Here is a 24,909-nt window from a genome sequence, read left to right on the forward strand (position 1 = left end):
ACACTTGAAAAATGGAATCTATTGAGCTATAGAGCACTCGATTTGGCATTTTAGTGTTCAAGTTATGACAAATCCAAAGATTTGACCATGTGTCCTACACTTATGGGAAATTCCCATATTCCCCAATATGATGTTTATTCCAATGTCATCATCATTTGTAATAATGAGGTCATCTATATAGATGATTAGCACTATAATACTTGCATTTGCATTTTTCTTTTTGGTAAAGAGACTGTGATTAACCTTGCTAACTACAAATCCAAGACTTTGTAGGTAACTGCTAATGCATGCATGTTAAACTCTTGTAGCTTGTTTCAGAATATAAAGAGCTTTTTTCAGCTTGTAGATAGAATTCAAATGCTAAGGATGTACGTACCATTCTGGCTGATCCATAAACAATTCGTCTTTCAAGTCACCATTCAAGAATGCATTCTTCACATCCATTTTGTGTAATTTCTAGCACTTTGTTGCAGCCAAAGCAATCATAGTTCTAATAGCTACCATCTTGGCAATGGGGCTAAAAGTCTCTTCATAGTCCAAGCCATATAGTTGTGCATACCCTTTCACCACTAACCTAGCATTATACCTTTCAGTGTTGCCATCAAAGTTGCACTTAACTTTATACACTCACTTATAGCCAATAGACTTCTTTCCATGAGGCAATGAAACCAATTCTCAAGTCTAACTTTTAGCCAATGCATTCATTTCCTCATCCATCGCTTTGCACTAGATCTTATCCAAGATAACATCACCAAATGTGGTAGGCTCTTTGTGTTCCATGAACTTAGTCATGTATGCACAATGCTTCATAGAATATCCACTATATGTAAGTTTATCAAATGGGTATCTCACCATCTATGAGCATCTCAACTATGGTGTACTACTAGATTCCCCTCTTTCATGAGACGGTATATATCTACTCTGACTTACACTAGGAGTATACATGGAATTCCAAGCTCATTGTGTAGGCTATAAGCCAAATCATATCCAAATGTCAAAATCCCAGGAATATCATCAGAAAAATTTCCTTTACCTTTTCTTTCTACATCATTTCTCCCCCTCACTAACACAGTGCTATCAATGGATGGTGATGCACAATTGCATAACTCGCAAGCCCAAGGAGATACACTAGGTAATTTTATCAACTGGGCATCTCATTATCTATGAGAGTCTCAACTATAGTGTACTACTAGATTCCCCTCTTTCTTGAGGTGGTATATATCTACTTTTCCTTACACTAGAAGTATACATAGATGGAATTCCAAGCTCATTATTTAGGCTATCAGCCAAATCATAACCACATGTCAAAATCCCAGGAAGATCATCAGAAAATTTTTCTTTACTTTTTCTTTCTACATCATTTCTCCCCCTCACTAACATAGTGCTATCAATGGACTTGCAAGCCCAAGGAGATACACTAGGAGATACGCCACATCTAGGCCTAGACATAGTAGTAGAGTAGTAGTAGATATAGGATCTAAAGGCATATCAATAGTGAAAATAGTACATGATGCATACCACAAAGATATTTCATCAAAGATAACATCTTTGCGAACAATTTCACATGTGGATGGATCGAAGTATTTCTAGGCCTTATACTCCTAAGTATAACCAATGAACATACTCTTTTGTGCCTTAGGATCCAACTTTCTCCTCTTCTCATCTAGGATATATACATTGGCAATGTAGCCAAAAAATTTCAAGTGGCTGATGTCATAAAACTTTTGGTATGGTATCATCTCATGAATGCTTGCAATCGGAGTTCGATTTAGCACATAATTATTATCGTAATAGCTTCAACCAGTAATATAGTGGCATGCTCTTCTCATTAAGTATTGCATGAATAGCCTCCATAAGAACCCTATTCTTTATTTTAGCCACTCCATTCTACTATGGAGTAAAATTGCATATGAGTTGTGTTGAGATGGCAAGCTCAACACGTGCAGACATTGATGATGGACCGCCTGGCTAGATCGGTCCACATGTCTACATAGCATGTTGGTGGTCATTATGATACTCACATGGCCACTGACTTATCACTTATTATATTTAGTTTGTTACACCTACCTACAGCTAGCAAAGACATAGCGCCAGTCGATTAGTGTAGTCGGTTATGCACTATTTGACTTAGAAGGCTACTTTCCTTTATGTTATATCTTATCTATACTTTGTGTACATTGTATAGGTGTGGAAGAAGAAGAAAAAACCAGCAAGAAAACGTTTTGGTCTCCATCTCTCTTCTTGTGTTCTTGAGTGAGCTTCCTCTAAACCCTGAAGAAAATGATCAAATACCTCTGATGTAGTGCCCTGAAGGTGCCCAACAATGCCGGGAAGGTGCTTGGGAAGCTAGGGAGTGACGGGACCTTGAAGGAGTCGGATATGTCTATCGGGCGGGAGACCCAATGCAAGTAAGGAGTTGATGGGATGTTGAGAATGCCACGAACCAAGCTCAAGAGTCGGAAAGCAAAGCTCTGATACCAGTTCAAAGGGAGCGACAGATCGAAGGTTGGACTCGAGAGCTATGGCGGGAGAGCAAGAGCAAGAAAGGGAGAGACCAGAAATGGAAACTCCAACAGTCACAATGTGTGACCGGGCCTTCCTTTATTCAAACTGTCACTAAAAGAATAAAGAATAAAGTGACGGTGACGGGCACCCGCCACCTGTAGTGTGCAGTGATGGTGACTTCAGTGTAGTAATACACAGGCAGCTAAGCAAAGACGCCTTTACCCCAACATTAGGTGTGTGATTGCCTTGGCAGTAGCCAAAGGTTGGAGTTTGCAGCAAATGGATGTTAAGAATGCCTTCTTGCATGGTGAATTGCAAGAAGAAGTGTATATGGAGTAGCCAATAGGTTATGAGGATTTAGAGCATCCCACATATGTGTGCAGGTTAAAGAAGGCGCTCTATGGGCTGAAGTAAGCACCTAGAGCATGGTCTGACAAGATTGGAGAGTATCTTGTCAATATTGGATTTTGTATTTTTGATGCTGATCACTCACTTTATGTGAGAAAGGGAGATGTAGGTTTGGTCATCATAGTCATCTATGTGGATGACTTGATTATTACAGGTGACAGTGACAATGGGATTGCTGAAGTTAAGGACTTCTTGAAGAAGAAGTTTGAGATGAAAGATTTGGGTGAGTTGAGAAACTTTATTGGTATTGAGGTGATCAGATGCGATGATGGTATATGGCTATCCCAAAGGCAGTATGGCTTGGATATGTTATCCAAGTATGGTATGACAGCATATAAGCCTCTTTCGGTACCATTGGAGAAAAATGTGAAGTTGAGTGCTGATGTTGGAGATGAGATAGACTATGTTCAGGAGGATAGTAGGGAGTTTGATTTACATGACTATCACAAGGCTAGACTTGAGCTATGTTGTTGGCCTTGTCAGTCAGTTTATGCAGATGCTTAGAAAGCCTCATTTGGATGCAGTTAGATGTATATTGAGGTACATGAAGTCCACTTTACATTATGGACTTTTTTTAATGAGACAGGTAAGGACATACAAGACTTTGGATACACAAATGCAAATTGGGCTGGTAGCATGTCAGACAGAAGATCTACAAGTGGATTCATGTTTTCCCTTGATAGTGCAGCAGTTACATGGAGCAACAAAAAGCAACCTACAATTGCTTTATCGAGTACAGAGGCTGAGTATAGAGGTGCTGCTACTATGGCAGCATGTGAGGTGGTATAGCTGTAAAAGTTATTAGGTGATTTGGACGTGCAAGGAGATGGTCCAGTTGTCATTCATTGTGATAACATGAGCAGTATACAGCTAGCTAGAAATCCAGTGTTCCATGCTAGGACAAAACACATTGAGGTGCACTACCACTTTATGAGAGAGAAGGTACTTGCAGGGGAGATCGACTTGATATATGTCAGCACACAGGATCATATAGCTGACATTTTCACGAAGGCATTGGGTGCAGAGAAGCTTCGGAAGTTCCGAAGCTTACTTGGAGTTGCAGAGATAGAGTTGAGCTTGAGGGGGAGTGTTGAGATGGCAAGCTCAACACGTGCAAACATTGATGATGGACCGCCTGGCTAGATGGGCCTGCACATCTACACTTAGCATGTTGGTGGTCATTATGATACTCACATGGCCACTGAATTATCACTTATTATATTTAGTTTGTTACACCTACCTACAGCTGGCAAAGATATAGTGCCAATCAATTAGTGTAGTCGGTTATGCACTGTTTGACTTAGAAGGGCACTTTCCTTTATGTTGTATCTTATCTATACTTTGTGTACATTGTATAGTGTGTGGAAGAAGAAGAAAAAACCAGCAAGAAAACGTTTTGGCCTCCATCTCTCTTCATGTGTTCTTGAGTGAGCTTCCTCTTGTGTATAGAGTGTGTGTTTGGTGTAGCGCCTCAAGCAAGTCCCCCCACCACGGATGCTTGACAAGTTGTCTACGAATGCCATTCTTTGCTAAGTATTTGTCAAACTCATTAGGTACATATTCACCGCCATTGTTAGATCTTAGACATGAGATAGAGCAATCAAATTTCTTTTTGACATTTCCACTTAAAGTATTCAAAAATAGCAAACACCTTACCTTTATGATTCATGACTTACACCCATGTATACATGCTCAAGTCATCTATAAATGCCACTTAATACTTGGATCCTCTAAGAGGTACATTATGGGATGTTCCTTATACAATAGGGTGTATCAACTATAGTGGCCTAGAACTGTTTTGTACATGTTTCACAAATGGAAGTTGAGGTTGATTACCAAATTGACATGCATCATAGACATGACCTAACTCGGTGTATGCAAACTTTGGCCAATTGCTTTCTTTGTATAGTTTACATCCTTTGAATATTCACATCACTAATCTTCTTATGCCATATTTCAAGGTCTCTAATAGTGCCTTGTCTATATGCAAACATGGATGATTTTAGTTGAGGCAATGTAGCATCCAATGTAAACATCTAACTAACCTACAAGTTTTGCTTTGTTATATCTAGCCTCCACTAATAATAGATTCTTTGTAATAGAGGATGTGTGTAATACATCATGCAGAATTTTCTTCTAACCATCATGAAATATCAAGGAAAGTACACCCTTATGCTCAATACTAAGCTGAGTGTCATCTCCTATACAAACCTATCCATGCTTATCTAGAACCATGTTGGTAAACCATTCTCTATGCAGTGTCATATGATTGGATGCCCTAGAGTCAATATACCATACATCATCTGACTTATTCTCTTTAGTAGCAGGATTTTGAACATATGCCATAGCAAACAACCTGTAATAAGTAGAGGCATTCTCAACATGGCTAGATGAAGCATAATGACCTTGCTGCTTACCTTTCTAATTTTCTTACTTCTTCCAATATACCTTGGCAATGTGGCCATACTTTCCACAATAGTGATAATCCTTATACTTGTTTGCATTTTCATGCGTAGTCTATGACTTCCATAATCCTCCACCTCTAGAGTTAGATCTCCCTCTCGCTTGGAAGTATCCACCACCTCTAACATTCTATTCCTGCTAAATATTTACATTCTAAAATGCATCCTATTGAGTTCCTCATCCACAAGAGAACCCTCTGCCATAGCTACCATGGCCTCTTTGATTCAAATAAAAAACTTCATCTCTACCTTTGGAGCTACTTGAGCCTATAGCTAATCCAAGCTTAACCTCTTCACAAATCAACCAACTCATTGAAGTTAGACATTTCTAATCATACCTTTATGGAAAATTCAAATGACTTATACTCTAGTCCAAGGCCATTTAGTGTAACTACAACCAGATCTTCATCATGAACCTTAGTTCCAATAGATGGTAGCTAATCAATAATGATATTTATCTCTATGATATAATCATGAATTGACTAACCTTTCTTGTCCATGGTATTAAACTTCTATTTTAGTTGGATTTTCCATACATTGGTAGTAGTACCACAGTACGACATCAAAATATCCCATACATATTTTGGTGACTTGCAATTCATAGTATGCATGGCCATTGTATTAGAGATACATAATGAAAGCCATTGCAAGACTCTGTGAGCATGCTCAAGCCATGCATGATGTGCTCTCAATTGTTTAGCTGTGGGATTGCATTTTGGAAGCTTAGGTTCAACTTCTTCATGTGTCACCAGATTTGAATAGCCTTTTTTGATTAGAAAATTCTCCATATAGAATTTCCATATAGTATAGTTATTGTTATCCAAAATTTCAACCACTATCTAAGTGATATTATGAGTCCTATTAGCATTTGCCATGGTTCCAGCTCTTTGTTTTCACAGCTATATTCAAGCTGTCAATGCATGACTCCTTACAAACTGAGGTAGTCTTTTCAATGACACAATGCTTACATAACATTCAAGCAACACTCATACACTCTGCACTGAGTCCAGTCCACTAGCTCATTTTGGACATGCGACATGCAACTAAATTCTAGTTAGGATTAAAAAAAAAGTTAAGCCAACAACATGGATATGTCGCTTTGTTTTTGATAGAACAATTCAATCCTAGAGTAACTCGCAGTGGAACTCTACAACAACCAATCTATTTGAGCTCAATGACATCCATATACACCTTCAACCATCTACCACCACTTTTCTAGGAAATTACATAGCATGTAGGTCTCATTTACTACATAAAAAATTATGCACAAATGAAGGGAAGTTTTCAAATGTCACTAACATACATGTAGTATGAATTAATCAATAGTAAGAACATTGCATAACCATGATACTTTCAGATTAAAATAGCCTCAAGACCTATTAGTAATGTATCATGACCTTTGAAAGTGGATACATAGTCATATATGCATTAATGCTTACACCAGTACCAATTAGTAGTGGACCATAAGGTATATCACAGGTTGGGACCAACAACAGATCCTATTAATCTAGTAAGGTATGCACCAAAAATTGAGTATTCAGTGGTCATGAGTATCCATAAACAAAAAATTGATGATATAATATCATACCGACATTAATGGCTAGCACTCTAAGCTTCAATGAGCTCTTGTTCAAGAGTTATGACAATTTTAGCTTGTATGACTGCATATAGTCTGACACATGTAGCGGATAGGTGTCCACTTGTCCATTGAAATGGTGCCCAAGTGTACAAATATTATGTCACATTACTTTCCAAATATCTCATGTTGTTTGGTGTGCCAAATGAAGCACACATTGGCTGGAATTCAAAGAGATTTAAGACAGAGAAAACATGTGTAAAAATCCATGCCGACTTTGAATCTATTTCTACTTACATTTTTGATGCTTGCTTTTGCCATTATGAGCATTACACAATGCCTTTGGTATCCCACAACTATGCTTAGAGTTGGAAAGAGGATTATCATGATCTCTATCAGATAATGATGAAGAATTATAGGCCTTCTATAGCAATCCACACCAGTTGTTCACGCTATCCTTTGGCAGGTTGCAATCCAGACTAAGCTCCATGTGGTTCTTATACTGGTCACTTGCTTTGGTGTCCAACAATCGACAATGCTACTTGTATTTCTTCAAATGATCTCCAAGCTGATCAGAAGAGCCACCACAAATGTCTCTTGCCTTTTCAATTTCAGCAGACTAAATTTGGCTCTAATACCATGTTAAAATATAGGAGAGAAAGTGGAGACAAAGGAATGGAGCAGACACACAGAGAGCTATGTGCTCTCATCTTCTCTCATTATTCTTCATCATCATTAACACACACTAACATTCTACAAATAAGTAATGAAGATAGGTCTAACTTACTGACAATAGTTCACTAACTATGGTTAAGTCTAGTCTACGCGGACACATGGCTAGTAACACCTAAGGTCTACAGCTGTCATGTCAGGATAAGTACGATGGTAGATGAGCTTGACTCTCAATACTTTGCATCAAAGGTGTTATGCTACTCATTGATTGAGCATCCTCTTCAAATTACGTGACTCTAAATATAGTCCCAACTTAATTCTCCCCTTTGACCTACATTGTGTGCATAAAGTCAATTTAGTCCAAAGACGAAAAACTATCAACTCTTCAAAAAGTAATCGACTCAAATGCAATCAACCCTAAAGTTTTCTCCCATTCAAGTATAGTGAAGGCTTTTTATCAATTTGAGTGCATGAGAAGTTTTTCCTCAAATTTGATTCAGTTGCATGCAAAGGCTTTTCAAATTCAAGTGGGCTAGCAAGCCATCAACTCAATTTTGAGCAATCAATTAAGCTATTGACTCTAGTTTGTCAATTTGGAGGAATCAATTTGAGAAAAGCATTTGAATCTAACATGCAATTTTGACTATTGTGTGGCACTCTTCGATTATAATCTTAACATTCAAGTATCACAATAATGACTTGAAGGGGATACACTTATTTACTCGGATACTCTTATTGATGCTTGATTCTAATCCTAGCATCCTATCGGACTCAACAATCATGAGCTCTATCAATGATCACTAGGTTTCCAATGCAACACCTTGTTAAGGTTTGTCTTGATTGCTTGGCATGAACTCAATTGATGCGACAATTAGTGTTCCACAACCTAGTCATTGATGACAACTCCACCTTTGTGGAAGGTGATCAATTGGTGTTGCTCGATTGCAAATTGTTTGGCAAGAAAAGTGATTGCTTAGTTGTAATGTTTGAAAACTCAAAATGACATGGCATGAAATCAAGTATCACCACTTGCTTACTCAGGTGTTTGAGCCAATATGACTAGATGATAAAAGTGAAAGTACTAATTAATATAGCAATGGAAATCAAAAACTTGAATATGTTATCCATCATGCACTTGATCATTCTAAATGAGGTATTCAAATGTGAGTGGGAGCACTCAAATAGCACATTGACTACCACATGTATGCCATGCATAGTTGTTGGTATCCACCATTTAGAATTTTGTGTTTGAGAACTCCATCAGTTAGCATGTATACTAGGTGCACCTACACAGAAGTATTGCCAGATTTGTCTAATCTTTTCCTAAAATATTAATTGGTGTCTTGCTCTAGCATGGTGCTAAGGTTGGTATGGGTAGTTTGAACTGGGAGTGATTGAGTGCCCGATAGTGCATTCGTATTGTTTTCAAAAGGTGAGGGATTTGGTGTCTTCCCTTTCATCAAAGCTTCTTAATAACATGGGGGCTTGATGGATCTTATTATTTCAAGCATTTTGATTGTACTAGCTATGACTCTCTCACCCAACTAATACATCTCTCTCTTTTACTAATATTCTTACTTGTTTCTCAAATTTCTTGAAAGCAAGAATGCACAAACCAAAAAAATGGAATTGCATCATTTTCACAAGCTATGAATGCTAAATTTTAAAAAATGCTTATTGTTTCAAGAGCTTTGACCAACATGGCTATGGTTATCTCTCACATAATCATTGCATGCTCTCAAAACAAACATAGTGAACTTACCAATTATGTTTGTCAATGGCTCCATGACTCAAGTGATGTGTCTGCAAGCTCCATGTCCATAGCCTTGATTGCCTCATGAGCTTTGTGTAAAAGAAGAAGAAGAAGAAGAAGAAGAAGGAGAGGAAGCAATAGCTTCACACACACACACACACACACACACACACACACACACACACACACACACACACACACACACACACACACACACACACACACACACACACACACACACACACACACACACACACACACACACACACACACACACACACACACACACACACACACACACACACACACACACACACACACACACACACACACACACACACACACACACACACACACACACACACACACACACACACACAATAAGAATGAGCTTATCCTTTCATGTCTTTGCTTTTATACATGGTTTTGGTTTTTTGGGTACACTTCTATCTCATTGGCCTAAACCATTCTTCTCTTACCTTGTAAACACTCTTTGGTTTTTAAAAATATTCCTTAACTATTGAGCCAATATTTTTATGTTCATGCCCTACTTAAAACATTATTATCATTTGCATGGCTCTCTTTACAAAATATCTTTTGCCAAAAAATACATATGCTTTGAGAGACACGCTCTGGTTTTCACTTCTCTTTTTGTTATAAAATTTCACCTTCCTTTTTATGCATCTTGTATTTGTCTTGACTTTGTAGAATGGGTTAATAGTACCCCCTCCTAGATCTGTGCCAATCCTGATGGGTAGCACTATATGTGGCCAGTGTTGGTGTATCATGCAGAGGGTGGTTGATAATGAGGTTGCGATTTTGGCCATTGTTGGTGTGTGGATGGGATTAGCTTTTTTCTATGGTCTTTAGGGTTTGGATTGTTTTCAAGGAAAAGAGGGAAGAGGATAGGATGATGAGGGTCATTGATATCAGTGGGATGGTTGAGGCAATCTTCAATTGGTAATCTTAACATAGAAAATGACGTGCACTCCCTATGAGTGCATGCCTACCTTATTATGCTATGACTATCATACAAGTGCAAGTACAAATGGAGCTAGACCAAATCTAAAGTAAGTTTGAAGTGTTGTCCCACACTTGAGGAACTAGTTGGTGTAATGCAAAGGCTTAGGGCGATAGGTCTTCTAATATCCTCATGACATCCTACCTCGGGGAAGTTACTATATTTATATCCTCTACATCACGTGCATTCAAGGTCTATTTATAAATATCCTTATCTGTGATTTTTTCTTAGATAAAAGATAACCCTTTTCTATTCAATCTGTAAATAACCCCTTTATATTACACCCTTCTGCATGTAAAAAATGTATAAAAATGATATTTTAAAAATACCTTATTTTGAACCCACGTGATGCACACATATACTCATGAGTAACTTACCCAAGAATCCTACCCTTAATGTGCCCTGAGTTTGTGAAGTATGAAAGGGGTAAGTATTGGAAATGGAACTCGCTACATGTTGCCATGAGATATGCCCAACTTGAGGAGCCCTATGTGATGTACTTGGGAGTGTTCCTAGTGCTTCATTTTATGTTTTACTTAACTTTCCTTTTTCTATTGTCCTTGTCCTTGTTCTTTTGTTAAAAAAAAAGAAAGAAATTTCAGTGTGGCACCCTTTGATTCCTTGTGTTGGCCAAGGAAGCGATTGTAGTGATGTTTATAGGTATGCTTTGCTCATATGTAGGTCTTTAGAGTTGCCCTATAGCCAACAGTATAGATAGAAGAAAGGGGTGGTTGTAGCTAGTGAACTTGTTAGTGTTCATACCCTCTAATAGCTCAAAATAATATGCAAGCAGTAAAGTGGCTTGAAGGATTAATCTCAACATGTCATATTGATTGATTCTTGCATTTATATAACAGAAGAATGAATGCAAACCCTCTTCTTTTACAGCCTCCTTTTGATTGAGTAGTTGCAGAAGTAATCATAGGTACTTTCATGTGGTAATGAAAGCAGGGTGTGGACAAGCTGAGAAATCATCCACAAATAATTTGAAAGAGGAAATCAAGTCCTACTCATAGAACTTGAGGCTTCTTCTAGCTTATCAAAGTTAACATTGAAGATTAGAAGAAAATCATACCTACCATGCTTTTTAGAGTCATAATCGACCCCATACCTCCTAAGATAAGGCATGTAGTTGGGATCCCCATTTCCAAGAATATTGGACCATAGAATAGTATCCATGCTTTCATTGTTTTATTGAATATATTGATTCTCTATCTTGGTTGGGAGTCATAGCCTTTCACCATCCTCGGCATCTCAAACACTTTGTCTTGCCATTGGTCAACTAGTTCTTTTTACCACATTCTAGGGTCAAGTTCTTTTCCTCAAGCTACCTCTTTCCTAGTTGTGAGGATACCTAAATTACCTTTTGCATTATAGTGAGTGATAGAAACTTTTCAAGTCTGTGTGAAAAATTGAAAGAAAACTACATGGAAATTCTTGAGTTTCCCACTGCTCCCACATATTGACCTTCCTATCCCAACTGAATGAAATATACTCCCCTCTCTATGGGAAGGACATATTTGGTACTAGATGAGGTGTGGTAGTGAGCGCTTTTCTATTTGTTTCCATCTTCTTCCTTGTCCTTTGCATAGTCTTTGTTATTTCTTTGGAAGGAGTGGGTGGTGTTTTAGCTACCATGACAATTTTTGATTGTGGTGATATTGGCCTCTCAAGTTCTTATGACTCCCAGTCTATCTCAAGTATAGTAGATGATGGTGATGGCTCTTCCATGGTGTAATTGGGTCCAAGCACTACCACCGTAGAGTGGAGTGCGGTCATACTCAAAGCTGACATAGGTGGACACCAACATCCTACTCTACAATCAACATCCAATATACAAACCTCACCATAGTCAAAACAATGAAATCAGATACTAAAATGTGCTCAACCAAACAATCTAAAAAATGTATGTTGCTATATGAAAACAATACAATTGTCTTATTAGATATAGAAAGTGATGACAACACAATGCTCAGGGATAATGAGTGAGGGATCACAGAACCTTCATAAACTCAAGACAACTGGTGAATACAAGACAAGGGTAGTACTATTGCTAGATGTTGTGAATGAGGACAATATAAGTGATAGCTTTGCTATTAGATACCAATTAGGATGCCAAGATTGGATGGATGGACACACAAAAGATCTACTAGTCGAGCATGGGAGCCCTTTTCTTTGAATATCCTAATTTCCCTTGGATACTTGATCCCTTGATCTTGACTGTGCCACCCCTTAATCTACTCACTCTCTTTCTTATTTAGCATGCTACTTGCCATTCTCTCCACCCATGTGTTGTGCCATATGATCTTCAATGCTCCTACACTCATCGGCTCATTAATGCCTACTGGTGGCTCCTAACTTTAAAGGTCGCTAATAACTACTATCGACTTTAATACTAGCATGGATGATGGACTCAAACCCACAAAATTACTCATTGATATAACATTTATCCTTTGTGTTAGGCATATCATCATGCTAGATCTGGTTTGAGAGTAGAGGTGGGGTGATGAAGGCTAGAGACAGTAAGGGGTGATGGGGATTGGGGTTTAGTGGAGGGCAAGATGCAGTGCTACCAAGCTAGGAGGTTGGCATGTCAGAGTGGGGGGGGGGGGGAGTGGGTTATATTGGAGGTGGTGCTACTGCAGCCAAAGATCCATGCGAGTCCAGGGGAAGCTATGGGACATTGTGGTAGATGAGCTTGGCCACAAGCTTCTTTAGGTAGATGAGACTCAACTACTACATTTAGTAATGCTCAAAGGTAAATTAGATGGCATGGAATCCTTCAAGTTTAAGCTTATGCCTAGACATAGCACGGTGTTGCAATGCGTAGGGTTGAAGGTCACCATAGGGGTTTGGCAAGAGAAGAATGTATGGGGATTCAAGAGCTTAGACTCTGGAGATGCTAGAGATAAGAGAAGGGTTGAAGGTTTCAAGCCAAGTTCTTGAAGATAAGAGACTGCAGGGTGAACGTAGATTTAGGGAGAGGAGTAGATGGAAGAGAATGGGTTCAAAGAAATTGAAGATGTAGAAGAATACTAAAAAAAAGAATTAGAAAATGTAAAATAATACTAACAGAGATAAAATATGTCAGTTTCTTTCAGCATTATGAGAAGATATAACTCTAATAGACAAAAACGTGTATAAAATAATACATTCCTCTATACTACTCAGATCGCCAATCTGATACTTCCATTGGCTCCAAAAGGGGGGTAAAATACCAGCACACTTGCACAAAATTTTGCAAGATCACTCCTTCTTCATCTCCCCCTTTGGAGTGCTGTTCACTGTCTGAAAACAACGATTGCGCGTTGTGCGATTTCGTCAATCTCTCTTTTTACATACAATCCTCTCAAATTGGGTGAAAGCTACATGCTTTCTTTTATATGTCATCCTAATCTAGAAGTTATCTATAGTTTTATGGATTTTTACAAGAGATAATATCTAGAATATCAAAAACTGGCTAAAAACTTATCCAAAAAAATCTAATATTTTGAACCATGGACACTAACACTAATGCCTAAAGTGGCATTGGATCTCTAAATCTAATAGGAAGCCACACTCCAGATTTTTTTACACGTTATGCACGTAGCGGCACGATATCAACTCCCTCCTAACATGCACATCCTCTAGCATGCGCCAAAATCTTACGGATTTGCAGTGTCAGAAGAAGTATCTTCTGCCATGTCAATGTCTTCATCTTCTGCCTCTTCTTCTTCCTCTATGTCTTCATGTTCTTGAACTTTCTCTTCGTTTGAAGAGCTTGATTCTTTTTCCAACTACGGATATCTTTATGCTGGTTCCATCCAATTCAGCCAATGAATATGTGGCATTGTCATGAATGACCTTTACCACATATGGGCCAAACCAACGCTTTACCATCTTCCATGAAGCAATGTATTGATTGTTTAGGCTGCTTCATAGACAAGCACCCAATCATTTTCTTGGATTGCTCTTGGCCGAAGTCGATGTCGCTTATCAAATCTTCTTTTGTTCTTTAGTCTTGCTGTCTTTAGCTTCTCAATAGCTACTTGAACATCTTCAAGCCTACTTTCTAGTTGCCATATACGCAAAGTTAGCAACTCTTCTCTACTGATGCCTTCCTCCCAAGGTAGAAGACTCCATGTGAGAATAGATTCTTCAATTCACATGATTGGTTTTTGTCCATGCATAAGTTCAGCTGGCATATAGCCAGTCACTGAATTGTGAGTAGTTTGGTCAGCCCATAATGTAAAGTTAGCATTTTAGGCCATTCTTTGATCTTTCCTCTACAAGACTTTGCTAGAGCTTTGAAAATATGTTGATGATCTCTCTCACTCTTTCCATTGCCTTCAGGATTGTAGGTTGATGTCAAAGCCAACTTGATATCCAATTGAGCAAAGAAGTTGCGCGCCTCATCAGCATCCAATTCTCCTCTATTTGTAGTTACTTTACCCACACAACCATATCTGCAAACACATCTTCAAGCAAAAAATGACAAACAGCTTGAGTGGTCTTGGTTGTTAAGGCTTCACCTTCAACTTGATTGGTTAGTTCATCTCTTGCAAGCACTAAATACCGTATATTCCATATTCCTGTAGGCATGGTTACAAGATCAATAACCCATCTATAATGTATAGACAAGGGATAAGTCGATTGTAACCCATCTGGATGTTTGACCATAGAATACATCTGACACACATAACAGGTGTCAGCAAAATGTGCTATATTCCGATACATGTTTTGCACCAATATTTTTCTTTGACTTTACTAAAGGTTCCTCATATGCCTCTATGGCTAGCCCACATGCTTTCATGAAATTCCTTCATTACCTGTTGTTGCAATCTTTTGTTACCTAAAACTCAGACAGGCTCTCCTTTCTTCTTCTTTGCGTGCTTCCATAGATGTCATTCTTTAAGAAAAAATCCATAAGCTTTCCTCTTGATATGCTTGAACTCCCCTCATCATTCCAAGTCTCCTTCTTCTTCATTGTGCTCAAATATTGGCCGATCTTTAGCCAATCTTCTTCAAGGAAATGAACTAGAACTTGAGTAATGCAATGAGCATGCTGGCTTCTAGTTGACCACCCTATTGCTTTCAACTTTGGACCAGTATATGCAGTAACTGAAAATGTATTTTCAATAGCCATGGAATGAAATTCACCAAGTAGAGATTCTTTAGCTTCATCTTCTTCCATTAGCTCTTCTTCATTGTCATATCTTGCACTTCATTGTCATATCTTGCATGTGATAGCATGTCAGCAAACGGGATTTGCCTTTCCTGCAATATGATTTAATTCGGGGTTGAGAGATTTAATATATGCAATCCATCTTAGCATAGCAATGTCGGGTGTAGAGCAGTTGGAAATCATGCCCAAGAGTGGAAGACAATCAGTTTCTACCACTACGGAAGCACCTACAAAGTATTCACGATCACACTTTAATGCTGCTACAACTCCTCACAATTCCCTTTTTACTTGTGCATAACTTCTTTGAAGTTCATTGATAACTTTTGCTCCAAAAACAAATTGCATACCTATTACCTTCAAGATCCTCTTGGCCAATTGTCCATCCTATCCCAATGGGACTTGTATCCACAGTAAGGATGATGGGTTGACCATCTGAATAATTAGCCCTTTTGAGAGTGGGGGACTAAGATTAACAACTTCTTTAGTTTGCGTACAATGAGAGTATGCTCTTCCCTCCAAGAGAATCTTTGACATTTTCTTAATAATTGATAAAGATTTTTGGCTACATGAGAAAAATGTGGTATCCATATGAGATAGAGTACACATGCGCCAAGAAATCTTCTCACCTCTAAAATATTTGTGCATTTTCTTGCAGTCTGCTAATGGCATCTATCTTGATTGGTGAAGGTTTACGTCCGTAGGGGCCACACAGAGACCAGTAGGACTTCTTCTACTCCAAAAATTGACTTAGCTCCAAAAAGGGTAAGATGTACCTCTTCTAGCCTTGTCAAAATCCAGTCACAATCATGAATATGGTTAACTACAAATGTCCTACAGCCATCTTTGTCAAGCTCCTCATTCTTTTCATTGAATTCACATCCCTTGATAGGTACATCATCAAGAAATGGAAGAGTAAGTTGCAGAATAAAGTTCCTTTGTGCATGGCATTCATCATATGGGCTATGGAGTTTGTTGCACCTTATGGTAGAGTGCACATGCGGACGAATCCAAGAGGTGTCTTCATTGTGGTAATGTCTCGGCTTTCTAATGAAAGCTAAAATTGGTCATATCTTGAATATAGGCCATCCATAGAATAAATTGCTCTACCTACAAAAGCTTCAGCAAATTTGTCAACAATTGGACCCGAACCAACATTTCGGATTGTGACACAATTAACAGGTTGTAGATCTTGAATGAATCGTAAAGATCCATTTTTCTTCGGCACACTAAACCATCGGTTTGAGTAAGGTGCTAAAGAAGGTTCTAAAATCTTCATTCTAATATTCTCATTTAGAAATTCTAATAATTTGGGCAAATGCGCCCTTGGAATAGGAATAGGCTTGAGGTTTCAAGGCACATGTGGGACCGTAAAAATGACCATAGGAGCTACAATATTTGGATCCACACAACCTATTTCACTTGGCTCAAATGCAAAAGCTTTTCCATGTTTCATTAGCATTTGCATAAAAGAGTATTTTTCAAGCAATGAAAGGAAAGAATTTTCGCCTATTTTGAGCTCTTTTATGCTTTCAGATATGAACTTGTGACCAATGTTGGAAGGATCACAAAGACTTGGCTGATTTGCTGCTCTATTAGCCAGCCCTTCACTTTCAGGAGGCAGTGGGACTGCCACAGGCTTGACTTTCTTATCCACAGTCTTGTATTTTATCTCCACTTGTGCTTCAGCCTTGTTGAGTAAGCCAATGTCTTCCTGCTCAACAAGTTCTTGAATTTTTTGATAAAAGTCCAATGTACATACTTCTATGGATTGATTTTCAGCCCGATTTTCCGTATGAGCTGCATATATTTTAGCCAATGTGTCAGTAGTAATCAATAAAAAAAAAGCTCGAAATATCTTCATTTTCAACCATCATGTCATAAGTTTTTAGCTCCCTTTTTACATGACATAAATATTTTCTTTTAGCTTTAGTCATGGCCGGAAGAGACTTATAAGAGCCCATACTATTGGCTATACATACATACAGATTTGCTAGAGACACAATTTCTGTAGCATAAGGAGGTTCAATCTTTTTACATGACACACTACCATAGCCTCCTTTTATAGCAGTGCAACCCAAAAACCCTTGAATTCTCAGGCATTAGGAGGCACATGATAATCACACAGTCGATCTCTGTTTTGATGATGGTTAACACACACAGTAAGAAATTGGCTAGCTAGTTCATTATCCTTGCTTCGCATTCAAGCATAGGAAGAACCATCATCAAGAGCTTTTCCAAGCAAGCTTCAGAAATGTACAGTTGCCCAAGAATGATAGGGTAACTACAAGAGTCTTGAAAAAAAAAGTGAAAATTGTCTTTTATGTCTCCAATAGTTACTTGCACATTAGGACATGCAGCATATAACTCTCAAGAAGAGTTGTTTGCAGTTGTCATTTGCCAACCTGGATGAACATCTATGGGCCATTCGCCACTTTCATAGAGACTCCTTGCCATGAGGTTTATCTTTGGGCCATGGTCTAAGAGTACAATACATGGTGTTTCTTTTTCTCCAATTTTGGCAATTGTCTCCATTGTTGCTCTTGCCCAATGTGTACGGGAGTAGTGATTGCTTTGAATGAACCAAGCCTCTTCCTCCTCATGTATGTGCTGTAGATGGCCTTCTTTTTGAGAGGTGGGCTGTCCAACTGGTTTGGACCAGCCAACCATGATACTTTCAGCTTTCACTTCTTTAATTTTTGCATTCATGCTTTCTTTATCTTTAGCTTCAATTGCTGCAATTAATTCTTTAATTGCTTCAAGATGAATTCCTTGTGAAGTCAGCTTCTCTTCATCCTGCACAAAAACTCTAAGAACTTGCAAAAAAGCATGCATTATTTCTTCAGCTTCATCACCAACATATTGTCTTTTTCTTTTGATTACATTAACAATTATATAATGGAATTTGCATTTGGAAGTTCCAAGAATTTTGTCTAAGGTGAATTCAATTTTGCTTCCTAGAATTTATTCTTCTAGGACTCGTTTGAGATCGATTGTAGATTCTATGTCAGATTGCAATTTGTAGCCTGACTGCTTGCCTTTATTCTTTCCTTTGGTCTTCTTTGTTTGTGGTGCATCTTCCATCTCTTGATCTGAGGTTATATTTTCAACAAGCTTTGGTTGTTCAGGCGTTCTTCTAGTTACCCATTTTGGAGGGCCGATATAGGAAGGCCCTGGTTCATATTCTCTTATTCTCTTTTCTTCAATCAAGACTTCTTTATGACTGACGTCGGTCAAATGTGCAAAGGCAGAAAAAGAATCTACCAGTTCTTTCCAACCAGTTATTCCTTGAATGCACTGACTGGGGTTGATACGCAAGCAGTGATCGAGAGCAAGCCTCACTCATAACTTGATAATGAGACGTTAAGGAGTGCCGGTTGGGGTACTTGACTTTGTCGGATGCACAACACAATACAAAATTTAAATATTTTGATAGACGCCACACGAACCACACACGAAAAACAAAACAATAAACAACGCCTCTTGTAGCTCAAGACAATTCAAACCCAAATTTGGGTAGAGCATCACAACACCACAACACAACAAAAAAAACAACAATTTGAAAATAAGCAAAGTGAAATATATTCTTGTACCTTGAGTCGACACTCGACGCCTTGACATCCAACAACTCCGACTTTCAAATTTGCATGACAAGAGCTCACTCTAGCATGCGACCCTCCTCTCTCCTCTCTCACAAAATACAATTGTACAAGAGGAGGAAGGCCCTTAACTCTTCAATCTCCTCTAGCATGCGACCCTCCTCTCTCCTCTCTTCTCTCTCCTCTCTCACAAAATACAATTGTACAAGAGGGGGAAGGCCCTTAACTCTTCAATCTCCTCTTCTTATATAGTTTTCTATCCACACTTACATACATTAGGCTTTTTGCTTTTTGCTTTCAGCTTTTGCTTTTCTACTACTTTTCACTATTTTCGTTTTTTCTGCTCTATGCCTGTTTGCAACTTGTTTGGATTATAACATCGTCATTTGAACTCCGAATATATTTGTTTGGATACTCAAAATGATCGGAACGCATATGGTCAACAAGCCATCGCGGGCAAAATTACAAAAATCTATAAAAAATGGGCAAAAATATTACTTTTTGTAAATCACATAATTTTTCTCCCATCTTTTATCTTGGACGACTTATTCCCTTCCTTGGCCTATTGTTCTTGTAATTGCACACACTTTCACCACACATGTCCTCTTTTCCTTCAAGAAATACTCGTTGATGATGTAAAACATACAATCTTTTCCTTTGATCCTCGAGTCTTCAAAATAAATATTCTCTGGATATGAACCTGTTTTTTTTTTGCAGTGTGCCCTAGTAGGAATATGGTTTTTAAAATGAACTCCGTGCCCAATCATTCATGATTTGGAAAAATATGCAATGTTGGATCCATGATATGCAACCAATCTATCGATGCTACATATAAAAATAATGTATGCATTGAAGAAATTGTGTCTAGCCTATCTAGATGTGCTAGTGCGTCATGCAAAATGCAAACATAGTTCCTTGATTAATTTAAATCCTTATCCTCACCTCTCAATGCTCTTAAAAAAAAAAAACATACTCTGATCCATAGTTCCTTGACTAATTTAAATCCTTATCCTCACCTCTCAATGCTCTTTAAAAAAAAATATAACATACTCCGATCCTCCCACCCATAATCTCACCAACACTCTAGAAAAGATGGCCCTCAAGATATTGACCAGATAAGGACAACCCATCTCACAATTCGTGGTGTCCTTCATGATCCTCGAACTCACCCAACCACCTTACACTCTCAACCAGAGGTTCCTAACTTTGCGATGAGCATCCCAAATATCGTGCATGCAAAAAATATGAGTGCTTAATGACAATTGCTCTCTCATGTGCTCGTGCATCTAAGATTTACTACATATAGCTGCAGCAAACCTCGTGCCGTGCTAGTGCTCAATGATAGTGCAAAACGTGCTTCATCCCAACCCATGGCATAGAAGTATTTGATAAGAACAAGAGACGACCCCCGAGTGCAGTGCATCGACAAGTGCAACGTGAAGTGCTCGTGAACCCATAATCCCTGTGATGTGCAAGAGTCTTGACAAAAAAACATACCTTGCTCCTCAATTTTTGGTAGCTATTAGTAAACAAAAGCTTCATCCTGTCCAAAAAAATACCAATCTCGACCAAGGCTATCAAGTTTCACACTCAACAAATCAAACAAAATGACAGAAACAAATCCTAAGCTAGACAAACACAAGAAATCCGATTACGAAACAACAAAACAAACAGTCATGCAAACAACTAAGCTAGCAGAAATCAAACCTAGCTACAGTTAGACTAGGGTTTTCAGTTTTCAAAAAATTGCTTGACAGCTTTAGCCTAATCTTCTTTGGCTGCTTTACCACGTTCCTTTTGATCTAGTGCCTGCATCCATACTTTAGATTGCAAATTAGCTTTATATGCTTTAAAACTTGATTTAGTTGGCTCAATTTGCAGCCCATAGGTAGTTGCATCAATTGCTGCATATGCATTCTTTATAGTTAAATCTTCTAATCTTTTCTTCATTCCACCATTGCCAAAATTTGGTTCCAGTGGAAGGTGAGTTTCAGTTGCATGAATTTTTCCATCTTTCCAAAAGACGAGCTTCTGTGCTTTAGCCTCACACGGAAGGCAGAACACTCCCTCTTATCATGTTATTGGATGTCAACCAAATACAGTGCCTCTTAAAGCCTTCTCTCATGGGTCTTTGAGTTGATGAACATCCTTGTTCTTCAACTTTGACATCCAGCTTCTCCACCTTGGAACTAATTTCTGTAAGATTCAGATGAAGGTTACACATGCTTTTAATGAGTTCATCCATGACATCATTTTTAGAAGGAACAGAAGAAGAAAGAGTTGGTTGATTAGTCAAAGGAATAGGAGATTTTAAAGGTGGAACAAGCTCCATCAATGGAGTTGTTGAAGTTGAAGTAGAGCCCAATCTTAGTCACATCCGCTCTCTTTGAGCAATCATGTTAACTACATTAGTAACATCTGTCCATGCAGTCTTGACTCTTGATTCAGAGGTAGCATCTTCTAGGAGATTAGTAAGCTTCTCTTGCAGAATGGGATCTGCAGCCTTAAGGAATAATTCAATCTTCTGACCATCCATACTTTGGTGGTTTTCAGCATCAAGTTGCCCAAATTTACTTTCAAACTCATGGTATAAAGCGGTTGTAGCTAAACCTTTGTTGGGTTTCTCAACCCAATTAGTAAAAATTTTCTTCATCATTAGGCCAAAGTCTTCTAAGAAGAATTCTTTATATAGGGCTTTTTTGAATGCACTCGAATCCGCATATTATTGAAAAAGACCATGGATTCTTTCTTGAAGACTATGCTTGGCTAGTCTGGCAAAATAGCGACTCCATGCATGTTGCGATACACCAAAGAAGAGCATTTTATCAATATACAAGCGAATAAAAATAGAGACATTTTGACCATTAAATTGTTTCAATTCCCCCCCAACTTCCCCTAGGGCCTTGATAGCTGTGGAATCAATCTTCTCTTCATCTTGCCTTTGTTGTTGTTGTTGTAACATTTGGATTTGTTGTTGCTGAGTCTGCTGTAGTATGCGCACCAATTGTTGTAGAGTATCTCTTGAAGAATCCACCATCTTAGAGTTCTCTTACACTGACCAAGTTCACATCGGGTTCACGAATATCGCAACGCGTAGGGTTGAAGGTCACCACAGGGGTTTGGCAAGAGAAGAATGTATGGGGGTTCAAGAGCTTACACTTCGGAGATGGTAGAGATAAGAGAAGGGTTGAAGGTTTCAAGCCAAGTTCTTGAAGATAAGAGACTGCAGGGTGAAGGTAGATTTAGGGAGAGGAGTAGACGGAAGACACGTATAAGAATACAAAAAAAAAGAATTAGAAAATGTAGAAGAATACTAACAGAGATGAAGCCTATCAGTTTCTTTCAGCATTATGAGAAGATATAACTCTAATAGACAAAAACATGTATAAAATAATACATTTCTCTATGCTGCTCAAATTACCAATCTAATACTTCCATTGGCTCCAAAAGGGGGGTAAAATACTAGCACACTTGACCAGAATTTTGCCAGGCCACTCCTTCTTCATCTCCCCCTTCGGAGCCCTATTCACTACCTGAAAACAACGATCGCGAATTCGTCAATCTCTCTTTTTACATAAAATCCTCTCAAATTGGCTGAAAGGTACATGATTTCTTTTGCATGTCATCCTAATCTAGAAGTTGTCTATAGTTTTATGTATTTTTACTAGAGATAATATCTAGAATATCAAAAATTGGCTAAAAACTTGTCCAAAAAATCTAATATTTTAAACCATGGACACTAACACTAATGCCTAAAGTGGCATTGGCTATCTTAATCTAAAAGGAAGCCACACTCTAGATTTTTTTAAATGGTGTGTGCGTAGCGGCACAACAACGGAGGGCATGGATGCTGTGCCATTGCTTGAGAAAGAGGGCTTTGAGACAGGCCCAAAGTTTATTAATCCTGGTTAACTTTATGATATCAGAGGTGGGAGCGAAGGGGCTTTCAGAGAGTGGATAATCAAGGTTAGGATCTCCACCTCCTTGATCCTTGCTTGATCATCAAGATTTGGGGATTCTTCTCCTTGACCTAGGCATGGTTTCTTCTCGACTCTGGTATTGGGTTGGAGGTGGGCACACCGATGATGCTTTGGCACAAGGCATAGATTCATTGAACCTTGGTCTAGATAGGGAATATTGGCCTTCTTCGTATCCTGAGCTACTCCGAACCATTGTTCCTTTGGAATGTGCTACAAAAGGAGATTAGGTTCCATCTTCTAGTCCCAATTCAGGTCTAGCACCACTTGTTATAATAGTGGATCCACTCCTTTACTTTGGTATTGTGTTGCTTTAGTGCTTGCAGGCAATACTCAAAAATGGTCTACTACTTTGGATTGATGGAACTGGTGCTGGTAGAGAAGTCAAAGAAGTTTGGAGTTAGGGATTTTGGAGATTCATCCTCCTCACTCAGGATACCAATAGGCTCCTTTATGGAAACTTGCTTGCCTGTATTGGTGGGCAGGGGGTGCTTGACTATGATTGCTTGTTCCTTAGGTGGCCCATCTGTAAGGATCTAGAATGTGGGAGGTTTGGTCCAAGGTAGGCTGACAAGTTTGAACTTGGTCATGAAGCTTGATGTAGAGTGGGAGTGTGAGGGAGACAAGCCATCAAGAGCAGTTTTTCCTAATAGTGATGGATGGGGTGGAGTTGTGATAGGATAGAGGGTGGGCAGGGGGAGTAGACTTGGCATTGGAGTCTGGCTCATCCAATTTGTCAAATGGAGGTGGGAGCTTGGAGTAGGAGTCGATCATGGCAGCCCTAGTTCTTGTTTGAGCTTTTCCCATTGGTTGACCTACTCTATTTTGTGAAGGGTAACAAATGTTCATGCTTTTAAAATAAAACATTTGGATAATTCCATTTTAACATATTCAAACACCACTTTGTATGCTTCTGTCCATTCAAAAACATCGCTATGAGATAAAATATTTGTCAAGGATAATAGATATTCAACCAATGCTTTAATAAATTGACAATAGTATCCCATGGATGAAACAAAAATGTGAACTTCCCTACGGCAAGTGGGTGGGCTTAGGGCCACAATAACTGCCACCTTTTCACGGTCGATGGCAATACCAACAGTCGCACTCACAACATGATCTAATAGCAAACCATAAGGCACCCTGAATACACACTTTTGAGGATTCAATGCTATGAAATACTCACGATATCACTCAAAGCATACACGTTGAAGAATCAACTATCTGTGATGGGTCATGGTAGCTGCCCCCAAATCATCCATGAAAACCTTCAGTTCTTCAGGGGATATATTAACAAACCTCTTGTTAGCTATTCTTTGCCAAGACCCAGGAGTACTACATAGGGCAAAAGCTATCACATGGTATGCAAAAGTACCAAAAACTGTAATGAATGTTGTCTTTAACTTATCCTCTTTAGTTATGGTCATCTGATTATAACCTATAAAATAGTCCATGAAAGAGTATATCTCTGGCCTTGCCAGCAGAGTAGCTGATCTAAAAATTTGATCGATAAAGGGTAGAGGATAATAGTCCTTCACACCATCTGTTTGTTCAATTTCTTAAAATCGAACACAATCAGATTGGAATATTCTTTTTCTTTCTTATTACTACCAGTGAGCACCATTCCATATGCTCAATGGGAAAGATCAGAATAGCCATCGTTAAATGTATCAATTTCTCAAAAAGAGGCTCTCTTAGCTCAAAAGGCATATATCTAACCTTTTGCCTCACTAGCTTACTACCTTCCTTTAATGGGAACATATGCACGGCAATAG

The sequence above is a fragment of the Lygodium microphyllum genome, chromosome 18, assembly GCF_053477565.2.
Source record: "Lygodium microphyllum isolate KBCC chromosome 18, Lygodium_microphyllum_v1.1.10, whole genome shotgun sequence".
Lineage (NCBI taxonomy): Eukaryota > Viridiplantae > Streptophyta > Polypodiopsida > Schizaeales > Lygodiaceae > Lygodium > Lygodium microphyllum.